The following is a 21797-nucleotide window of genomic DNA, read 5'->3' as shown; positions in this document are numbered from 1 at the left end:
GTAACGGTATTTATGTTGTTTGGTCTGTTGATGAAATTATCTATAGCAAAGTGCTTAAGATTTTTCAGTTTTTTTATTATTTCAAGCCCTACAAAAGGAAACCAAGTTTGTCTTCAAAGACGATTGAAACTCTAAATTACACGGGCGTGAAGGAAAACATCGTTGTGTTTAATCTAATCATGCTTGCCGTATCTCTTTGTGTTTTAGAGGTCATATTTCTTCTTAAGTAAATACACGCATCAATAGACAGACAGATTGGGTCATCATCCTTGAGTTTCACTGTACTTTCGGTTCTTTACTTATACAAACCCCAAATTTATTAGTTTGAAAAAGAAAAGATAACATGCCCCTCAATACTGTAACACGTCTGTTCTGACTCTACCGATGTGAGTGTTTATGTCGAAATGTTTAAGTGAGATATAAAAAAATGGTCAGCTTGAAAACGCGAACCAATACTGTGACGCTCAGTATTTTGATGTGGTAAGAGGAAATGGTACAACACACACAAAGAGGGCTTGTAAGTTCACATTTCAGTCTGTCTGCACTGTAATGGTAACAACGCAAGAACATAGGGATTATTATGCCACACAGCCCTAGAATAAAACAATGCATCACCCGTTGTAAGCCATTTCATTGGCTATACTTATTTTCTTACCGCGTTCGCTTCGAATTGACTTAAGTATGACCACGCTTTACTGGGTCTATCCTATAGGCGATTTATATAAAAAAATATTTTTAAAAATTAAACTAATGCACGAACAATCGTACCATGGGCGATCCCATGGAAATTGTGTCCGTCTTATTGCAAAATACATCAACATTTAATTTAACCGTGCAGATTGCTAGAACAAACCTCTGATAATATACATTTGGAAAAGTGTTGTGTGACACGGATCGCCATTGTCGCTTGGTGTCTGCTTTCTTGTTCGAAAAGCGATCGTTTCGTCTTGACTATAAAAATCTAATTTGACTAAGTTTTACGCACTACTTGAACTCACACATTTACGTTGTAGGTGTAAGCCGTCGTTCTCAGTTTTCTGGAAGTTCGTTTTTGCGTTTCTCAGATGTGATACTATTTTTTATGGACCGAACGAAATTTCTTTTGGCGTGAATCAGGACTCGTGGTTTTGTGTCATAATTGGAGAGCATTGATTAAAGCTCAGTTATGTCGTCTTCGAAATCGCTGACACCGATTTGAACTAAAACTTCAGGTTTTGTGTGAGGCGATACGGTACATCATTGCTTTTTACTTCCTCAATGAAATCGTTTCATCTTATTGCAAAATCACATTTGACTAGGTTTCATACGCAGCGGGTCCATGTATATAAGGAGAGTATCTTAGCGTCAGAGTATTCATTCCGCTCTCAAACGATCAAGAAGATGGAAGAGTCAGCACAGATCGACCTGCTGGTCAAATATTTGCTAAAAGTCATACGAAAGCATAATTCACATGCGAAAGTGGCAACAAAACTTACTCTTTTGGTCGTTGATTTGATGAGAGTCATACGAAAGTGTGTAAGTGCTAATGAAGTTTGCTATATCTGCAAAGGTAAATGGGTATTTGTCTCCAGAATACCTGCTTCGTCTAAGAAAGAGAGACAAAAGTCAAGATACCTAATATCGTTGTCAGGAGAAAGGACATTGGAATTCAGAGTGCCCTACGAGAAAAGAGAAGAAACAAAAACAAGACGAAACAGAGAAGAGGGATTCAGAAGAAGAAGAAATTGAAGATGATGAAGAACTTGTGCCAGTAAAAACATGAAAATGGAAAAATTGACAATGTGAGCCGATGCGTTGGCCCTGATGTGAAATTTCATACTACCTTCTAAAAGAGAATAGACCAGAAAGAAAACGTAAGTGTCTCTTGGTCTTGACATTGTATAATAAGGATGGCGTGTTTTGTTTTTACTCACACTTTATGAAATTGTGCTCTTTCACCTCTCTCTATCCCTCTGGATCATGTTTTAGTTAGAATTGAAATGGAAGGATGTTTTCCTTCACGCACGCTCTTTAGGCATGCAAGTCCGTAAACAATAGTCAGTCTATTCGTCCATCATTTTGTGTCTTGATGTTTCCTAAATCACACACTGATGCCATAAAATAACGGGTTAAATGGGTTTTGTAGTGTTGGGAGTGGGGGTGGGTGGGGTGTAGGTGTTTGGCAGAGTTGGTCATTGCAGGTGAGGGTTTAGGTGCTTTCAAAAAACTTTTTCTTCTTCACTCTGTGTTGATGGAATATAATGGGTTATTTTCTTCACTCTCTGTTGATAGTATATATAAAGGGTTATTTCTTCACTGCGTGTGGATAGTGTATAATGGTTTTCTTCTTCTTCCCTCTGTGGTGTGCGTGTGTGTGTGTGTGTGTGTGTGTGTGTGTGTGTGTGTGTGTGTTCGCGTACGTTGTGTAGATCGCATATTTGGTTGTTTTTTCTTCTTCCTCCCGAGTGTGGATAGCATATTTGGAGTTTGTATGCGTTAGCGACGTTGTGTGGATAGTATATTTGGGGTTTGTATGCGTTCGCGTACGTTTGTGTGGATAGTTTATTTGGGGTTTGTATTATCTCCCTTCTGTGTTGATAGTGTATTTGGGGTTTGTATGCGTTCGCGTACGTTTGTGTGGATAGTTTATTTGAGGTTTGTATTATCTCCCTTCTGTGTTGATAGTGTATTTGGGGTTTGTATGCGTTCGCGTACGTTTGTGTGGATAGTTTATTTGGGGTTTCTATTATCTCCCTTCTGTGTTGATAGTATATTTGGGGTTTGTTTTTCCTCTTCCCTCTGTGTGTGTGTGTGTGTGTGTGTGTGTGTGTGTGTGTGTTCGCGTACGTTGTGTAGATCGTATATTTGGTTGTTTTTTCTTCTTCCTCCCGAGTGTGGATAGCATATTTGGAGTTTGTATGCGTTAGCGACGTTGTGTGGATAGTATATTTGGGGTTTGTATGCGTTCGCGTACGTTTGTGTGGATAGTTTATTTGGGGTTTGTATTATCTCCTTCCGTGTTGATAGTATATTTGGGGTTTGTATGCGTTCGCGTACGTTTGTGTGGATAGTTTATTTGGGGTTTGTATTATCTCCTTCCGTGTTGATAGTATATTTGGGGTTTGTATGCGTTCGCGTACGTTTGTGTGGATAGTTTATTTGGGGTTTGTATTATCTCCCTTCTGTGTTGATAGTATATTTGGGGTTTGTTTTTTCCTCTTCCATCTGTGTGTGTGTGTGTGTGTGTGTGTATGTGTGTGTTCGCGTACGTTGTGTAGATCGTATATTTGGTTGTTTTTTTTCTTCCTCCCGAGTGTGGATAGTATATTTGGGGTTTGTTTTTTCCTCTTCCCTCTGTGTGTGTGTGTGTGTGTGTGTGTGTGTGTGTGTGAGTCTGCGCGCGTATGTTGTGTGTGTGTGTGTGTGTGTGTGTGTGTGTGTGTGTGTTTGTTCGCGTACGTTGTGTAGATCGTATATTTGGTTGTTTTTTTTTGTTCCTCCCCGAGTGTGGATAGTATATTTGGGGTTTGTTTTTTCCTCTTCCCTCTGTGTGTGTGTGTGTGTGTGTGTGTGTGTGTGAGTCTGCGCGCGTATGTTGTGTGTGTGTGTGTGTGTTCGCGTACGTTGTGTAGATCGTATATTTGGTTGTTTTTTTTTTCTTCCTCCCGAGTGTGGATAGTATATTTTGGGGTTTGTTTTTTCCTCTTCCCTCTGTGTGTGTGTGTGTGTGTGTGTGTGTGTGTGTGAGTGTGTGTGTGTGAGTCTGCGCGCGTATGTTGTGTGTGTGTGTGTGTGTATTGGTCTCTGTTTGTCCCTATAAAACTCACTTTATCCCTATCAGATACACTCTACCTACCTACCTACAGTAGCGCGTATTCAGGTCAGCCACTTGCAACACTGTTGCCATTTATCCCCTAGTGTTCAGTACAGTGACGTCACTGACGCTGGAAGTTTTGAGACTATAAATATCGACTTGGGGATTTCCACATTTTGTAGCTATACATATATACTAGAATTCATAAACAGGAATGTCACTCAGGCTGAGGCTATAAAAGGATAGTGGGATTTTCCAAAGGAAAAACCCACAAGTTGGAGCTATAAATAGATAGTGGGATTTCATAGGAATTTCAGCTGATTATCGATACATAGGTATTTATCCACGATCGTCACAGAAGTTGATATTGTAAGTAGTTACTAATTTTATCCATTTTAGTCTAAACCATTGTAACTTAATTTTCAGGGATATGTTTATTTTCCTTTAAATTCTGGGACAATTTCGTCATTTTAGCATTACTTTTAGTCACATCCATTTTGTCGTTGAGCATTTCCTTGATTATAGCTATTTATAGCATCATTACAATTATGCAAATTTTTGAACACCCCAGCAAGATTTCAGGTCTTGGTAATGCTTTATATATAAATCCCACGCTTGTACTAGTGTATGTATGTTTCTGTCTCTGTTGTGTTTGACCCTCTACCATCATTGTCCCTAGATAGTCCCACCATGTTCAATTCCCCTTGACGCTATACAGATCCACCATGTTCAATTCCCATATGTTAAATTCCCTTGAGGCTATATCCCCCAGGGGTTTCCGTAATGTTAAATTTCCCATTGTCCCTAGACAGTCCCACGATCTATTCCCCATGTTAAATTCCCATTGTCCCTAGACAGACCCACACTATAGTCCCCTGTTCCATTCCCCTTGTCCCTAGACAAGCCCAAACTCTATTCCCCATGTTAATTTCCCCTTGTCGCTAGACAGACCCACACTATAGTTCCATGTTAATTTCCCTTGTCGCTAATCTGACCCACGATTTTTCGCCATGTTAAATTTCCATTGTCGCTAATCTGACCCAGGGGTCTCTGTAATGCTAATTCCCATTGTCGCTAATGTACCCCACTTAACTACTCACATCTATCGAGAACTTATTGATGAATTCATCGACGATTATAGAAATAACAATTAAATAAAATGATCGTACACAATTCTCATCGTAGACCAGTCATGGTTAGAGTTGTAAATTCACGACTACCAGTATACAGGATGACTTATGGAAACGGATTCGGCGATGTTGTTCAGGGTTTATTTGCGAGGATGGCACCTAAAGCAATACCAATCGTAAAACAATTATCGATGAAAGCCATTGATGTTATTAAAGATAAAGCTACTATCGCTGTTGGTAGCGCTGCCGGTAAAGCATTCCTGGCAATCAAGGACAGACTAGCACGATTAATACGCAGAAAACCTCCACCGGTAAAATTACCAGCCACCGCAGACATGCCTACAAATGTTAGTAAAGTAATAAACGAAGCCGCAAATCAAAAACTGGCAGCGCTGATAAATCCTGAACAAATAAACACAAGTTTGGTCGCGGGAAGTGGTCTTCGTTTTAGACGATAACTTCTATAATAAAATGTTTAAACGGGAATCCGACCCAGCATTCGACATAGACGAGCCAGTCTCTAAAAATGAATCAGTGCGTGATTATCAGTATTATTCTTACGACGCACGAGAACCAAGCAGACGAGGACGAATTGAACTTCAGGTTCAGGATACAAGTAGATATTTCCTGCCTGCTGAAGCATTTATTGAAATAGAAGGTGAAATTAAAAAAACAGATAACACAGACTACGATGCTGCATTTAAAGTCGGTTTTGTCAATAACTGAATTATGGCCTTGTTTGATAGTGCTACCTACATGATTGATGGAAAAAATATTGAATCAATTCAGAAGGATGTCGATGTTGCTACAACAATAATTGGTCTGGCAAGATATCCTGATGATTATACAAGATCAGCCGGTCCATCAATGATGTTTGCCAAGGACACTTCTAATCATCCTAACAGTGATCAGTACAATATTAGACGACCAAGAAATAATGCCAATAACGCTGACGCTGATGTGTGGCCGGTGGTTCATGGCTCTAATCCAGATTACAATTTGGGTTTCGCCACGCGTAAATTAATGTTGAGGGGAGATAGTAAAACATTTTCTTGTGCGATTCCGCTGTCTCATATCTTTGGATTTTGCCGAGATGTCAGAAAGGTAATTTTCGGAGCAAAACATACAGTCGTGCTTGTTAGAAAAGGCGACGACAATGATGCGCTATGGCGAGAAGCTGGTGGTGGTGCTGGTGATGCTGGTAAAGTATTAATAACAAAACTATCACTGTGGATGCCTCCTGGAATTGCCGAAGAACAGCGACTGCTTTCTTTTATGGATCAAGGTCGTAAAACGCTGCTATCGTGGCTTACAACAACCACAGATAGTATTCAAAGTGCCATCAATGGTTTATTCACATGGCATATAGCATCACAGCAGGGAGTTTCAGCGCCGCAACATATTTTCATTGCTATTCAAAATACTGCACGAGTGGGTGATCAAACACATTCGCATATGATATTTGATCAACTTGGTATCACTGACGTTTCTCTGAAAATAAACGGACATCAGGAACCATCCGAGAACATAATGCTAAATTTTGGTAATAATCATGTTGCACGTGCATATCAACGATTGATGAAATATCTAGCGCGCGATCTAAATATCGATACTGGTTTGCAAATATCACAATTGGATTTTATATCTCATTATCCAATCTATTACTTCTCGCTGGAACACCTTGATCTAACCAGACAGTCTGTCGTTGATATTCACTTTCGGGCTGCCGTGAATAGAAACGCAGCAGTTATAGCTAATTACAGAGCCGTCGCGGTTATACTTTCCGATAAAGCAATGTTACTTGAAGGTGCTGGTGGCCGAATGATACTCGTTGATGCCCCAGTAGAAAACCTGTAGGTTTTCCGAAAATATGTAACAATTAGATCAATCTCTGATAAATAAAATGTCATATCATCACGCTAACGTCGCTTTGACCCCTGGTCAGATCAACAAACTAAAATCAAAGCAAGCATCAGCGTCAGGAACGTCAATAACACTTAAACACGGACAACTTAGTGGTGGTCAAAATAAGTTATCGGTTACTCAAACACAGCTTAATCAAATCAACAAAGCCAGAACAGCAGGAAAGGGAATCAGACTTGATTTTACTGACGCAGCTGTCCGTGACATGGTTAAGTCCGGTGGAATATTTCCACTCATTCCAATACTTGCCGCAACACTAACACCAGCAGCAGCAGCAGCAGCAAAGGCAGCAGCGTTAGGAGCAGTTGGAACCGCAGCAGGAATGGCCCTTAAGAAAGCTGTCGGAAAAGGATATACAAAACGAGGAGGAAATATATCACAAATAGCACCATTCCTAATAGGAACATTGCTTGCTGCTAGAGGAGGTCAAAAAGCACTTACCCCAATACTCAGTGCTGCTGCTGATGCAATAAGTCGACACAAAGTAGGAGGTCCACTCGGAATGGTTGCTTCTTTGATGCAACAACTACCTAAATCCGGATCCGGATATAGAAAAAAAACAGGGCGCGGTCTAAGACTCCCAGGAACTCGGCATCATGGTATCCAAAACGGTTTTAAAAACGCTTCCAGCAAGCAATTTTGATTTACTTGATGCTGTTAAGCAATTACGTATAAAGAATTTCAGAGGTGTCTTTATGCGAGATCAATTACCAGCACGACCGAATAATCCAGAAACCGGAATTATTAATCTCGACAACAAAAACGGTCCTGGAACTCACTGGGTTGCTTACGCGATCGATCCACGTGGAATTGTCTATTTTGATTCGTACGGGCTAGCTCCGCCAATTGAGTTTCTTCGATATGTATCACCGCTGACTTCGTCAACGGCGAAAGTTTGGTATTCAACGTTACCAACACAAACACTGACCGATCCTCCGATATGTGGCCGTGAAGTATTAAACGTTCTTGATGCGATAACAAAACACCCAAAAATTCCTCCTCACAAAGTCGTGCATGAATACACCACAGATGTGATTTCCAAATTTAAACAACCCCATAACTAATAATGGTTGATATTTACGGAAGATCAAGCAGAACCAAGGAAGAAAAAAAAGATATCGATTTATCAAAGTATGCGACCAAAGATGAAATTGATAATCTTTTAACGTTAACCGGGATAGACCCAGATGAGGTTGTTATTTTTCAGGACAGGCACGGCAAACTAAAAACCAGTAACATTAGGTGGAATGACATAATTCGCAGGGTTATTGGAGCTACCACGGACAACATCGTTGTATTCACTGACAGCGGCAGAATCAGAGAGTCACTGATATCAATCGCGGCGCTTCGAGATGATGCACGAAAAGCTGCAGGGGAACGTGTAGCGAAGACCGGTGATACAATGACAGGTGAACTCAATCTCGGCAACAACACCGTTGACGGTAAACTAACCACGTTGCGGGCAGAGTATGATGTTCACGTAGGCGCGTTTACAAGACTTCGAAGAAACTTCGCAAAAGCTGATGAGGCCGTGGATAAGTTCTTTGGGGTTCCTCCAGTCATCGACATGAAACTTTCTGAAATCATACCAAATCTTACTAATAACGCCAACGATATCAGCAAGATTAATACCCGATTAGGTGTAGTCAGAACAGAAAAAAGTTTTTCAGATCAAATCCAGATAATAGAAAATAACATTAACACGATCAAACAAACACAGCAAAACATCGTAGCGGGGATTCCTGAGATCGTTAACAAAACCAGTCTGATTAAAGTCCCCACTGGAGTTACCCCCGGGCATATCACCAACATCGTATACACGGTATCATCGGGATTCGCAACATGGTCCCGACAAAATAATACTATCAAATATACAGCAACAGCCTCTGGCGTGTATAGACTGTCTGTATTCAGTGCCGCTAAATTTGAAATCTTCACAACATATCCCTGGAGACATTCCACCGATAAGTATTCCGGGGTTGTGACTATCATACTAAACAAGGAAACCGAAGAAATATTTATACTTGAAGCCGCAGACAAGAAATTAACCGCAACATCCTACTGGTGGTGTTTGGAATTTGTAGCTGAAACACCTCAATTGGTTACCGCGTAAAATAATAAAATGAAATCAGCATCAACGACAACATTAGATGCTCAGCAATATAGATATGATCAGGTACGCGAATGGCAGTCAGAGTTAAAAAAACACTATTGACAAATGCGCAACAAAGATAAAAAAATACAAACGGCGTGTAACTATTAGACACAATAGTGTATTCGGTATCCGCGGTAGTTGCATCCACGGGTGTGTTATTATCAGCGCTGACACCAGTGACAACTGCAATCGCGATTACAATCACAATTTCAGCATCAACGACGATTGCAGGAGTTGCTAATATAATTGCAAAAAAAATATCCTCGTGCGCGCTAACCAAATTACACGAATATGAAAAGTTAAACAACGCGGCCACAAGCACCTACTCGAAATTGTCCTCCTTGATATCATCCAGCCTTGACGATACAGTTATATCCGATTCCGAATTCACATTGATGTCCAGCGCATACAACGATTACGAGCGCACAAAGAATTTTAATTTGAAAACGATGAAGATAAATAATGACGGAGATACTTCAAGAGATAGCCGCGAACACAACTCCGGTAAAAACATCAATGATAACAATATCTTCGACGCAACCAGAGTTTAATATTAATTTTCCAACTGCAATTCCAGTAAAAGAAATCGCGTTGGCACAATTACGAGTATATCACAGTTGGCCCAACATCAGGTCGACATCATTTCATGGACAATCGCCGAATAATTCATTTGTATTTTCGTATCAGAATAAACCTGGTGCCGATGGCACTAACGACACACCAGATTGGAACGTCATTCATTTACCAACAGGGTCTTATCAGATAGAAGAAATCAACAAAGAAATACAGCGTCAAATGAAGCGTATCACCACCAAAGAAGCAAAAATATCAATAATCGCACACGAGCCAACGTTGTCAACGATCATCGAAGTCGCTTCACCGGGTTACCACGTAGACATTTATAACAGTTCAATCAGAACAGTATTAGGATGGCCTGAAAAGCCACCACCACCACCACCGATACCACCAGAACCTAAAAAGTCTGATTATATCACTGACGCGCAGTCATATCACGGAATTACACCGTCATACAAACAACATCTGGATGATATAAAAGGTGCAACGTTGTTTGGCTGGATTTCCCCCCCCCCAAAGATGGCCGCGATATTGATTGTAATTTTGCTTATAGGCAAAATCCAGATAGGTCGCATAATACACTTCGTGTTAGTCTAGGAGAAATTACTGAATATTTTAAAATTGTTAATGTGTCGCATAGAGCACAACTAGCGCATCTACGGCAACGCTTCCAAGAACATCTTTTTGATATAAGTTCACGCAGCGAAATCATTAAACAAATTGAGATATTAAATCAGATTGCCGCGGATATGGAATATTATAACCAGCGAATGATTCAGGAAGTAATTGACAGTAACCCCGTCATTAAAGAACTACTTTCGAAAAGGTTCTCGCTGAAGGAAGCTGATCTACCGAATTATAAATTTCCAGGATACGTTTCCCCGGTCATCTTACGAAAACACGTCACTGATATCGTCGATGAATACTTCGATGACATACTTAAACAGCACAAGCGAATACTACCAGAACCCGCTATCCTCAGACACGATAATTCCACAGCGGGTGATGGCCGGCATATTTCTCCGGGAATCGTAAATATCACTGATGTCGTCGCGGTCAATCTTGTGTGTGACGCAATCGATGGCAGTTACAACATAGACACGACAGTATCAAATTAAACCCAGCAAGGGCTTATACTGTATTCATTTACTCCTAGAGAACCACCTGGGTTTTTGATTGTACAAGAGCCAATCAATCCTGTATTTCTGCAGTGTTTGAATCCAATGCTGCAAGGATGAATTTTAAAGAAATGAAACTATTAGTATTAATTTGCTGGTGAAATCCTAAGACTTTCAATTAATAATATCATATCATAATAATGTCCCAAAAATCTTCGAATTTCCGGAAGTACGATGATGATGAGGATGTCTCTGACAGTGATTTTATTGTTAGTGATGAGGATCTCTCTGACAGTGATTTTATTGACAGTGACAGTGAAACACAAAGTGTTTCCGACGATGATAGCACTGTTGGTAACATCATCATCAGCGACAGCACTGTCACAATAAATTATATTAAATGAACGCGAATAACATAGCAAATGTATCAGCACGTGAAATGTTTCATACATGACAAGCGCGCGCTTGAAGAATTCATCCGAAAATTATTTACCGGAAACTATTTACCGGGCCATGTTAAAATAATCATCGATAAGTACGGCAATGATGATTTTTTACTGACAGAATTTCAGCTGAAGCAACTCCGCGAAAACAATATCACGATGATTACTTGTGACGCAGACCAAATCTTCAATTATGTTCACTCGTGCATTTCACGGGATCATCTTGACAAGATACTGCAGTGAAAATTCTTTGAAAATATTTTACTTTATATATATTTTTTTTACCACTGACAATTTCGCTGATTCATAGGGGTATTTGCTATGAAAACCAACGAAATTGTCCATTTTCCTCGATTTCATAGGGGTATTTTGCTATGAAAACCAACGAAATCGGACAGTTGCACAATTTGGACAGTAAAAAAAAAGTAATATTTTTTTTTACTTCCTTGACGCTGTCAAGGATTTCACTTCCAAGTAAAATGCAATCAAGGTGAGGTATTTACTTCTGAAAATCCTAAAGGATTTTCGTGACTGACTTCGTCATCCGTGACAAAGTCATCCTTGATTTCATCGCTGACAGCGTCCTTGATTTTATCAGCGGACATACAATGCTTTAATTTCCTGACCCGATTATTTATTATCTTCTTTGTTTCATACTCAGCTGCCAGTGCCAGCCTGATCTTTTCGATTGCACGAGACAGTGGAACAAATTCATTTATTTGTGTCTCCGCTACGCTGGCTAGCGATTTATACAAATTATTTTGGATCATCTTTATGAATCGATATTGAGCAGGAAGAATATAACGCCCTGCACATTTAGCTTCATATAATGATTCAAAATCAGACAGAATAGTTTCAACATTTAGTAATATATTAAATCCTTGTTTTTCTAATTTTTTAATAGCATCAATCACATTATTTATATTTTCTTGATTCATATTTATATATATTTTTATATATTTAAAATAAAAAAAACATCACATCTCCTTTGAGTTTCTAGCTTATCATGTGATAGGCTACCAAACTCAGGAGCGGTTTGCGAACGACGAGACATTCCCCATTTGTGAACCTTCTAGCTTACCATTTGATATCCTAGCAAGGTTCATATGGGGACAACACATAAAATGTAACTTATCCTAGTACTTAATTCTAACTTATCCTAGGACGGTACAAACATATAACTTAATTCTAACTTATCCTAGGACGGTACAAACATCGATGCGGGGTTACATTCTGCGTCCAACAAAGTTGTACCCCCACCCGGAAATCAACCCCGTTTTGGGGTAAAAGATTACCCCGGAACGGGGCGATAACGGAGAAAGCTGTGCAACTTCGTTGGGTTTCGAAACCCCAACCTAGTATTAGGACGATATTGTATATAAACTGACTGATACTTGAAAGTTCAGAAATAGCTCAACGTGATTTGTTTAAACCTATTTTCTTAAATATAATCGTGTGGAAAATATAGATGAGCCATAAACCCGAACAAGTGTAATAAAATAGTGATATTATCTGTGAGAAAAAAGATAAATAGACGACCATCTGACGCTGTCAAGGATAAAATCATTCTTGACGCTGTCACCTTGATTTTATCAAGGGGAAAATAAGGGGAAAATATTTACTTCCTTGTGCAGAAAATCGTCTGCTCGTACCTGTCAAGGTGACAACGGGGAAATAATTGTATCATTGACTTAAAAAATCCGAAGGATTTTCACGCAGTCGCTGCAGAGTTATCTCCGTTTGGAAAATCCTCGATTACAGTAAATTACCTAATAATAACGAAATATAATTTTCTGATTATTATATTTTTTGACAACGCGGATTTATATACATTTTCTGCGACTCTTCGTACTGAAGCCCTACAAATGCCAAAATGCTTGCCAGCTGCATATGTCGATTGAAATATTATTTCTTCATTTGTATTTAAATTTATGGAAACAACCTTCTTGGCTCTTTTATTGTTACAGCCAGTATTACCAGCTTTGCAATTTTCGCTCTGCGTCACAGCTCTTAAATTAGATAAATTATTATTAAGTTTATCTCCATCAATGTGATCAATTACAAGACCGTCTTTGATCTCTCCGCGGAAACACTCAAACAAGAACCTATGATTATAATAGGTTTTACCCCCAGAAACCTTAAATCGGAGATAACCAGAATTTTCAACAACACCAATTGGTTTTTTCAACCTGCTATTTCTAACTATTCCCTCGCGAGATGCTTCATAATTTTTAATGGTTGGATGTGAGACAAATTCTTGATTCATTTATATAATACTATATTTGTCTAATTTATAATTTGTCTGAAACCTTAGTTATATAATCACTCTCGGATTTTAGCGCGTCTCCGTTTTTTTTTTTTTATTGTAATATCGCTTGAGTTCCCGGTATCGTTTGCCCCCGCATCCCGCACATAACTGTGTTTTACCCCTGACACCAATGCCACATCGCAGGCAACGAATAGGTCCTGTGCTTCCTCGTTTGATGCTCTGTATGTGTTCACCGCAGAATTCCTTCCTGCAGGGCTTACCACAGACTGTTACGGATCCAACTTTTAACCACTTGCAGTTATTCATTTGTATATATATATATATATATATATATATATATATATATATATATATATATATATATATATATATTTCTTATTTAAATATTTGTCTTAAATATAATATGAAGGGTTTATTTGGCGCTGGGAGATTCGATCTTGACAGGCTAAAAAGGGATCCACGACGGCGGTATCTAGCTGATCTGTTTAATATTATCAACGAGGGTAAAAAAGAATTCCGCGACGACGGCGCTTCTCATGTATGGTCTCATTTAAAATTATCCGCGACACTGACTCAGTCAATATCATTGACGAACTCTTCTTCGGTGATGAGGCCATCATCGATGCTACAATGACTGATGCCCGAGCAAAAACAATTATTGATTACCTCGCTGATGGATATGAAAGAGATGGACGTAAACAGAAATATTTTTCAGAATAAAATTTATTGTGCAAACAGATTCCGATGAATGGATTATCCGTGACAAACTCGACCCTGTTCTTGCTAACGGAAAGACCATTCTGTTAAGTAGCGACTCCAAACCAGGAATGCTGACCGTGATTGATAAACCATATTACGCTCGAGCGTATCCTGTAACCGCAGTCATTTATGGAATATATCCGGTAAAAAAACCAAAACTTGATAAACTTACCACGATGCGATTTTCAACGCTGAATTGTGTAGCTGAGCGAGTAATGGAACATTTTAAAAACGCAAAACGAGGAAACGGTTTAACCGATCTGCGACGTGAAAAAATTGCAGCATGGGCTGAGCAAGTCAAAGATACTGGGGCAACAATAAATGATGTTGCTGCGCTATCAAGTAAATTAAAATGTTCAATAACAGAAAAAACACTAACCGGGGAAATATTATATAATTCCAAGAATTATAAAAAGTCAGGAACACCGATTGAAATTATTGATCATAACTCTCATGCCTGGACTGATGCGGTTACAATATTTCCACGACACCGTGTTGTCAAATTTTATCGCGGGAATATATTTGATGCTATTTACACGTTGAGTAAAACCGACCCTGTGTCAGTGTGGTTATTTAGGAGTTCCGAAGATTCCGAGTATGATCAATTTGTAAAACCCAACGGGGAATTATACCGGACAGAATCGTTGCGACAACAAATGAAAAAACTCGCAGAGAAATATGCGAAAACCGAAGACAACATTGAGCAGTTATTGGTTAATTGTTTTACAGTTCCAAGTGTTGACGCTCACGCCGCCAGAGAAAGAAATTCGTGGAGACCAACCCGAAGTCAGTTTCTTTCAGATATACAATTAAGTTGTGTCGAGTATGGTCATGGCTGTTTGTGGAATACCCGATATGACTACCGGGATATGATTTCCGTAGATATGATTGCTTGCTACCCAGGAAGCTTTCTCGGGAACGGAGAGTGCCGCGAATACTTTAAGCGATTTGGACACCCCACGAACTCGATGACACGAGTCGCCGTAAACGGCAGTTTACCCGACTTTGATTTCACAGGATTTGCTCGTGTGACTTCGTTTGAATTTGCTAAAGGGCTTCATCAGATTTGTTATGTTTGGTTCGGCAGACACTTCAGTGAAAAGCGCTGGGTACCAATAGTGTTATCGCGATATATGCTTGACAGCCGAATACTGGTATCGTTGACTGTCAGTGAAGCAATCATATCATATCGACCGCAGACCTCAGTTTGGTTGCCAACACCGGAGCGTATTACCCTCGAAGAAGTTATCGGCGAGCATGCACGAGAGTGTCCAAATACCCCGATGTATGTCATCGTCAGTGAGGCTCCTAAAATTCTCAAGATCAAACTCGGTAACAGTGAAAAAACAGCGAAAGATCTCGGACGAAGAATAATCGGTAAATTTACTCAGGGTGCAGCATTTGATCATGCAATGCATCACTCGCGGTTGATTATCGATGAAGATGAATTGGATTTTATAATCGCCGACGCGGTTGCCAGAGACATATTTTGTAATCGGGAGGATGTTTCTTGTCCGACGAAAAAAAGTTGGGCACAATTGTAAGTTATATCGACGGAGAATCGCCTCAGTGCACACATTTAAGATCTTCAATGCTGGGTTATGTTTCCATAAATTTGTTATCGATGATAAATCGATTTCCTGACACCGCAGTTAGAGTTGCCACGGATTCATTTTATATCGATAAAAAATATTCAGAATCACTGACCGATATAATGAAATTCTGCGGCGGAGATGAATGCGGTTCGTGGAGAATAAAAGCCGAGACGTTACACGAGTATTGTGAATCCGCTGATGTTGCAATTAAGGATGATTATTATAAATCCGAGATGCCAGAAATATCTTCCGCACCGTCAGTATATGATCCAATCACCAGACACAAAACTGTTTATTTGAACGGGCCGGGCAGGTCTGGTAAAACAACTCGAGCGATTGAATTATTTGGAAAATCAGATATGATTGTGCTAACACTTACACACAGGCTTGCCAGGGAGATGAAACAGCGAGGAGTCAATTCTTGTACTTATCACAGCTTTTTCAAATATAGCGGCGGTGTGTGGACGTCAGATCGAATGGGAACAAAATATATCAATGATATAATAATTTGGGATGAGATATGTACGGTGCCGCTGGAAACGTTAAAAACATTTCTTGATTGGCTGCTAACGAAAAATACTGCAGTGATTATGTGCGGCGATCACGGTCAACCACCTCCGTTTGTCGGCGCATCTCCGCATGATTGGCTGAGGAATTTTGTTGATTATTACGAAGAAGTGTCTGATGATTACCGAGCACTTGATTCAACGTTGAAATAATTTAAAACATTAATCAGATTACAACCGAATAAAATTCAATGTGAAATCATGCGCGAGATGATTCCTGAAACTTCGATGAGCGACTTTCTACGCGTATGGAAACCAGACGATTTGATAGTGGCGAGTAGAAAGATAGTCAGAGACACACTTCAACAACAGCTATTTCGGTTGCAACAAGAAAAGTTTCCAATGCTGCCAACACCGTTATGTTATAGGCCAGCTGATACGCGGTTACAAAATATAGATGTTGATATTCCAGGAAAGACAGAGAAACAGAATTTAGTATTGAATGATGTTGTGTTAGTTGACATCGATGCTGTCAAAGATGCACTAAAAATGAATAAATTCCCATGGACGCTAGGATACGCTATGACCATTCATTGTTCTCAAGGACTGACTATCTCTGATACAACTGTCTGGATCACTGATGATCGAATCGAATGGTCAAACTTAGTCTACTTGGCTGTGTCCAGAGTCAGAAGAATATCTCAACTGCGAAGGATTGTCTTGAATGAATCAAACGCTGATAAAATTAATAATGAAAACAACAGCAACATAATAAGAAAAAAACTCGCCGGTTACAAACAGAGTGACAAAAAAAATAATCGCGATTTTGATCTTGATGTTGAATTTATTAACGCGTTGAAACAACAACAGAATAATCACTGTGCGAGCTGTAATTGTATAATGCTATGGCAGTATTCGAATAAAAATTAAAGACAATATACCGTAGACAGAAAAGATAACAGTCGTGGTCATACACGTGATAATATCATGTTGACCTGTTTTGAGTGTAATCGACGTCGGGGTGCCAGCGCTAGTTAAGTGATCGAAATCACTTCAGTGATTTTGGCGGCAATTGTGTGTCCTCGGGAATTACCTGAAGTTGCTCACGGGTGAATCCACGTTGAGGAGCAGTTGAATCTAATCTATAGATTGCTGGTCTGCCAGTGGATCTTGTCACGGTGGATATCTTATGTGTGGTAACACTCCAAATGGGATCAGTCGCTCTTCGTTTACCACCTTCAAGTTCACCTGGTTCATATAAATATCTTACAGTAATATTACCCAGTATTTGCTGTTTTTCTTTCTTTCGTTGTAGTGGTATATTTTTTTTCGTGATCGCGATGGCAGGTTTCATGTTGGTTGTTCGAGTTATTTCATTATTTAGCGCAGTTATCACACTTGGTAATCTTGCAACCCATTCGCGTGATCTCGTATCTTGAATGAATTCCTTCGCGTATTGATATCATAATAACTGCTCAGCAAGTGTTCTATTGAATCGCTCAACAATTGCCTAATCACGGTGAATTTCAGTGTGTCCTCGTCTGATGGTGACGTTATGTTGTTTCATCAACGATGATACTGCACCTTGAAATTCTTTGCCAGGATCAACTTGTAATAGATTTGGCCATCGTAGAGGTCCTCGCCGATAAATTCTTTCAAACGCAGAAGCAACCTCAGATGCTGTTTTAGTTGTTAACGGTTCCGCATCTTTGTATCTACTGGCAACATCAACTATGGTTAACGCGTACTTGTATGTACGTCTTCGGATAGTATCATGTGGCAGAAATAATATATCAGCTTGATGAACCTCATTTGGTACACTAACATCGAAATGCGCAAAGTGAATTTGTTTAGGGCGCGGTAGATAAATTTGCCATATTGCCTGTCGGGATAACCAATTTTTGGCAGTAACTGCTGTAACTTTTGCTGCACTGGCAAGTTTACTAATTGCTGCGTTACCTCTCCAGTATCCGCTTGGGGAATAATAAATCGACTCCATTATAATTAATTACCAGCGCCTAATACAAGCTTAGATTTCATTGCAGTTTTTATTAACCAGGATGCTAACCTCTCCTTGAAAGATTTATCAGGGATGGCATCCAACGCATGAATTAATTTCACATCCGCGAGATGGCGCTGTTGCAAATCCTTGCTTCGGTAAGCTACATCATGAGCATGACACGCCTTATCAATAGCGTTTATCGGATACTCACCTGGTTTTGGTTGATCTTGTTCATCAAGTCTGATATCAAATCGGGTTCCTGGACCGCAGTAATTATATCCTGGAAGATGTTTTTCTCCTGGGTATTTAGCCCACGGACCCCCTGGTAATTTTGTTAACTTGGCTGCGATATCACCGCCTCGCTTTTTTTTTAATAAATCTAAATTTTTTGTGCCACATCGTTCACACTTGCCTGTAAGCGCTTGTCGATTATTTTTTTGTTGTAATTGTTGTTGTATCCCCAGTTGGGGTATGTGCTCGACATTTCACACAATATAAATTCATATTTATTTTATGATATATCTAATGGAGATCACTGACTTTTCTGCGTCAAAGCGACGAGAGCCAATCAAACATAACTCAGTGCTACCAAATTCTATTCGAATGATTATTATAGGTCCATCTGGGTCGGGTAAGACACAGTTGTTACTTAATTTAATAATGAAGTGGATGAAGAGGGATAAATTATATTTGATAGCACCATCAGTGGACGATCAGCGATGTTATCAGGTATTAAAAGATTTTAACGAAAGTGCAAAATCGATAATGGAAAATCAAAGTGATTTTCACGAAGATGTTATTGATTTTATAACCGATATCAATGAAGCACCGAGTATCGATGATATTGATGGGAGTATTAATAATTTAGTCGTGTACGATGATATCATGTTGGACAAACAATCAAACCCTGCCAGGATATTTTCCCGCGGCAGGCACAAAAACACCGATGTGATTTATGTAACTCAACGTTATACACAAATCCCGAAAGTGATCAGAGATAACTGTAACGTTCTTGCGGTATTTAACGGCGTTGACGCACACACGTTACAAAATATTCATCGAACTTGGTGCAGCGGTGACATGGACATAAATAAATTCAGAAATTTCTTTAGTCGTGCTCAGGCAAAACCACACGGATTTGTAACGATAAATTTACATGATCCTCGGACACGGTATCGAGTTGGGTTAGATACAATTTTTAACTAGAAATCCTTTAGGATTAAAAATATTTACATCGCTAGCAGCAGAGAGACTGAGCCCGAAAGTGTTTCGTCGACGTCTCCCTGGGTCAAGAAGTATTTTTATAGTTAGTTATTTTTCATTGAAATAACTTCTTTGGTCAGCAGAGAAGACTTATTTATCATAGTTTTCTGAATAGAGGGTTTATTTTGTGAAATAAAGACCTTCTATCAAGAGTGTTTTCGATAGAGGGTTCTGTTGGAACGAATAGTTGGTGGGCTCAGTCTCTCTGCTGCTTAACATAATGCTAGGCCTCGAGAAAACCGGAAAGTGAAACATTCCCCAAGAAAATATTTTCTATGTATGATAGTTGTACCAGCTTAAAGGAATAATTGGTTAGAAGTGCGTGTACGTCTTCCATCTAAAGAGGACAACAATTCGCGATCAGATTATTAGAAGAACTATGATAGACCCTCAAACTTACGGAAAAAAAACGACTGAACCCGAACAACAACGTCCATGTCAATTCGTGATAACGACTTGACAGCTGTAAACCTCGCTCGTGACTGTATTTAGGACATTCTTTACATGGATGCATAGCCTAACACTGACCAACAAACTTACAAAGAATATTTGGTTTAAAGCTGTACGTAACTCGTCACGTTCTTGAAATGAGATTTGTGCATTTGAAACTGGAAAATACTTTAAAATACGTCGTATACAGGTTTTGCAATACTAGTTGTTCCGCAATTTTTTAAATGTAAACAAAATCTTGTGTTAACTAAAACCAGTAGGGCAGTAGCTGGTGTGGTTCATTTTGTGTGATGCTGGTGATGCTAATTACAGTTCTAATTACTGTACATTGTAAAATATGAGCTTATGCAATGGTCGTCCATCAGTTACAATGATTGTACTTCAGCAATATGAAGAATTATCATGTATTTCATGCCTGCTAAATTTGGTTCTGTAAATAGCAGTATGGTGTGTGAGTCACGCACTATGAAAATAGAATATGTGTCGGATATTATTGGATATTTTGGAACAATGACGCATAATAAAGAAAACTTGAAATACTTCACAAGTTCTGGCGTTTGTCTTTTTTTGCGGCGATGGTGCCGAGTTGAACCGATCGAAATATCGCTCGGTAATTTCCGTCAGATTGTAAAATAACATCGTAAGCGGTTGTAAGAATACACGTAAATTTGATGTGCATGGTGATTCGCCTAAGATGGCGTGTACCACATATTTTACAACAGCAAAGGCCGATGATACTACGAATGTACATTTGTCTTCTTCCATTAAGGTGGCGCTCTACAGTTTCGTATTTTGCATAAGGGTTAGGATTTTAAAGAAAAAGAATTTCCCCGGCTTTCCTCACTGGTTATACTGGCTATTTAAAAATGACCTTGTATATCTTAGGTATAATGCAAAGAACCTTTAATTCCCTTTATTTTGGTGTATGATTGATGGGTGTACTATGGGTTATAGAGTATACAGCTTGGCCTTACTTCAGATGTGCATCTTTCAAAAAGGTGCTAGCTCTACTTGGTCATTTTCACTTCCTGAACTTCAAAGGTAAATTGTATAAAAAAGAGCCGATAACTTTTTTTTACATTTTATATATTTGGTAATTCATTCATTGCACTTTTAGAAGCTGGTATTGTCTAGTCTGGCAAAATTCATTTTCCCTATTTTAATAGCTGCTTTGTATAGTGTACTTTAGACTAATTCAGGCTGATTTTTTAACACAAGGGAGCAGTCATTTCAGTTAGCAGTGTGCTTAAATCATGTAAAATTTCCAAAAGTACAATATCCAAAAGAAATATCATCCACATTACATTAATGTAGCATAGAGGTATGCCAACATTCTCTCCATTGTGCATGTTTTAAATGTGAACTACTTCACCTTACATACGTCACTCCCTCATAAGTACATATTATCTGGTGAGCGCCCCCTAACATAGTGTCCAAAACGAACGAAAGTGGTTCAGAATATAGTTCGCACTGTCGAAGTAGACTGGTTTCCCACCTGATGTATTATTAACCCTGGAAACCAGTCTCTTGGTGTAACGTAACATCCAAGTTTTCGTTCCAAACTTCAGCAAAAAGACCGATGATATTCCGAATGAATTTGCATTTTGAAACATTAGTCACCCTACGCATGCGTATGAAAACCGAGGAAGATTCAAAGAAGTCGACGGCGAATATATATCTACATCGCGAAAGTTATCAAGAAAACATGGTTCATTTCCAGATTTAGTCACTTACAACTGATCTCTGACTTGGACAAAAGGTTAATTACGCTAGTTTGTACGGAGAAACCTGTAATACTTCAAGAATAATAACGTA

General features: G+C 39.2%; 1 protein-coding gene across 3 annotated transcripts in view; it reads left to right on the top strand.

The window, feature by feature from the left end:
- Window positions 1–1696: 1696 nt before the first annotated feature.
- The window catches only part of LOC149784949 (uncharacterized), a 108937-nt gene continuing 88836 nt past the window's right edge, over window positions 1697–21797 (top strand). For 2 of the 3 annotated variants that reach the window (XM_089978600.1, XM_089978598.1), the window contains exon 1: window positions 21620–21741. The gene's annotated coding sequence lies outside the window, so the exon portion shown is untranslated. Of the gene's footprint in view, window positions 1854–21619; window positions 21742–21797 lie in introns of those variants that run through there. The other variant, XM_089978599.1, reaches the window with a different exon arrangement.

Source organism: Sinohyriopsis cumingii, chromosome 13, assembly GCF_028554795.1.
Source record: "Sinohyriopsis cumingii isolate HCF-2022 chromosome 13, ASM2855479v2, whole genome shotgun sequence".
NCBI lineage: Eukaryota > Metazoa > Mollusca > Bivalvia > Unionida > Unionidae > Sinohyriopsis > Sinohyriopsis cumingii.
This window is presented reverse-complemented; position numbering and strand designations above follow the sequence as displayed.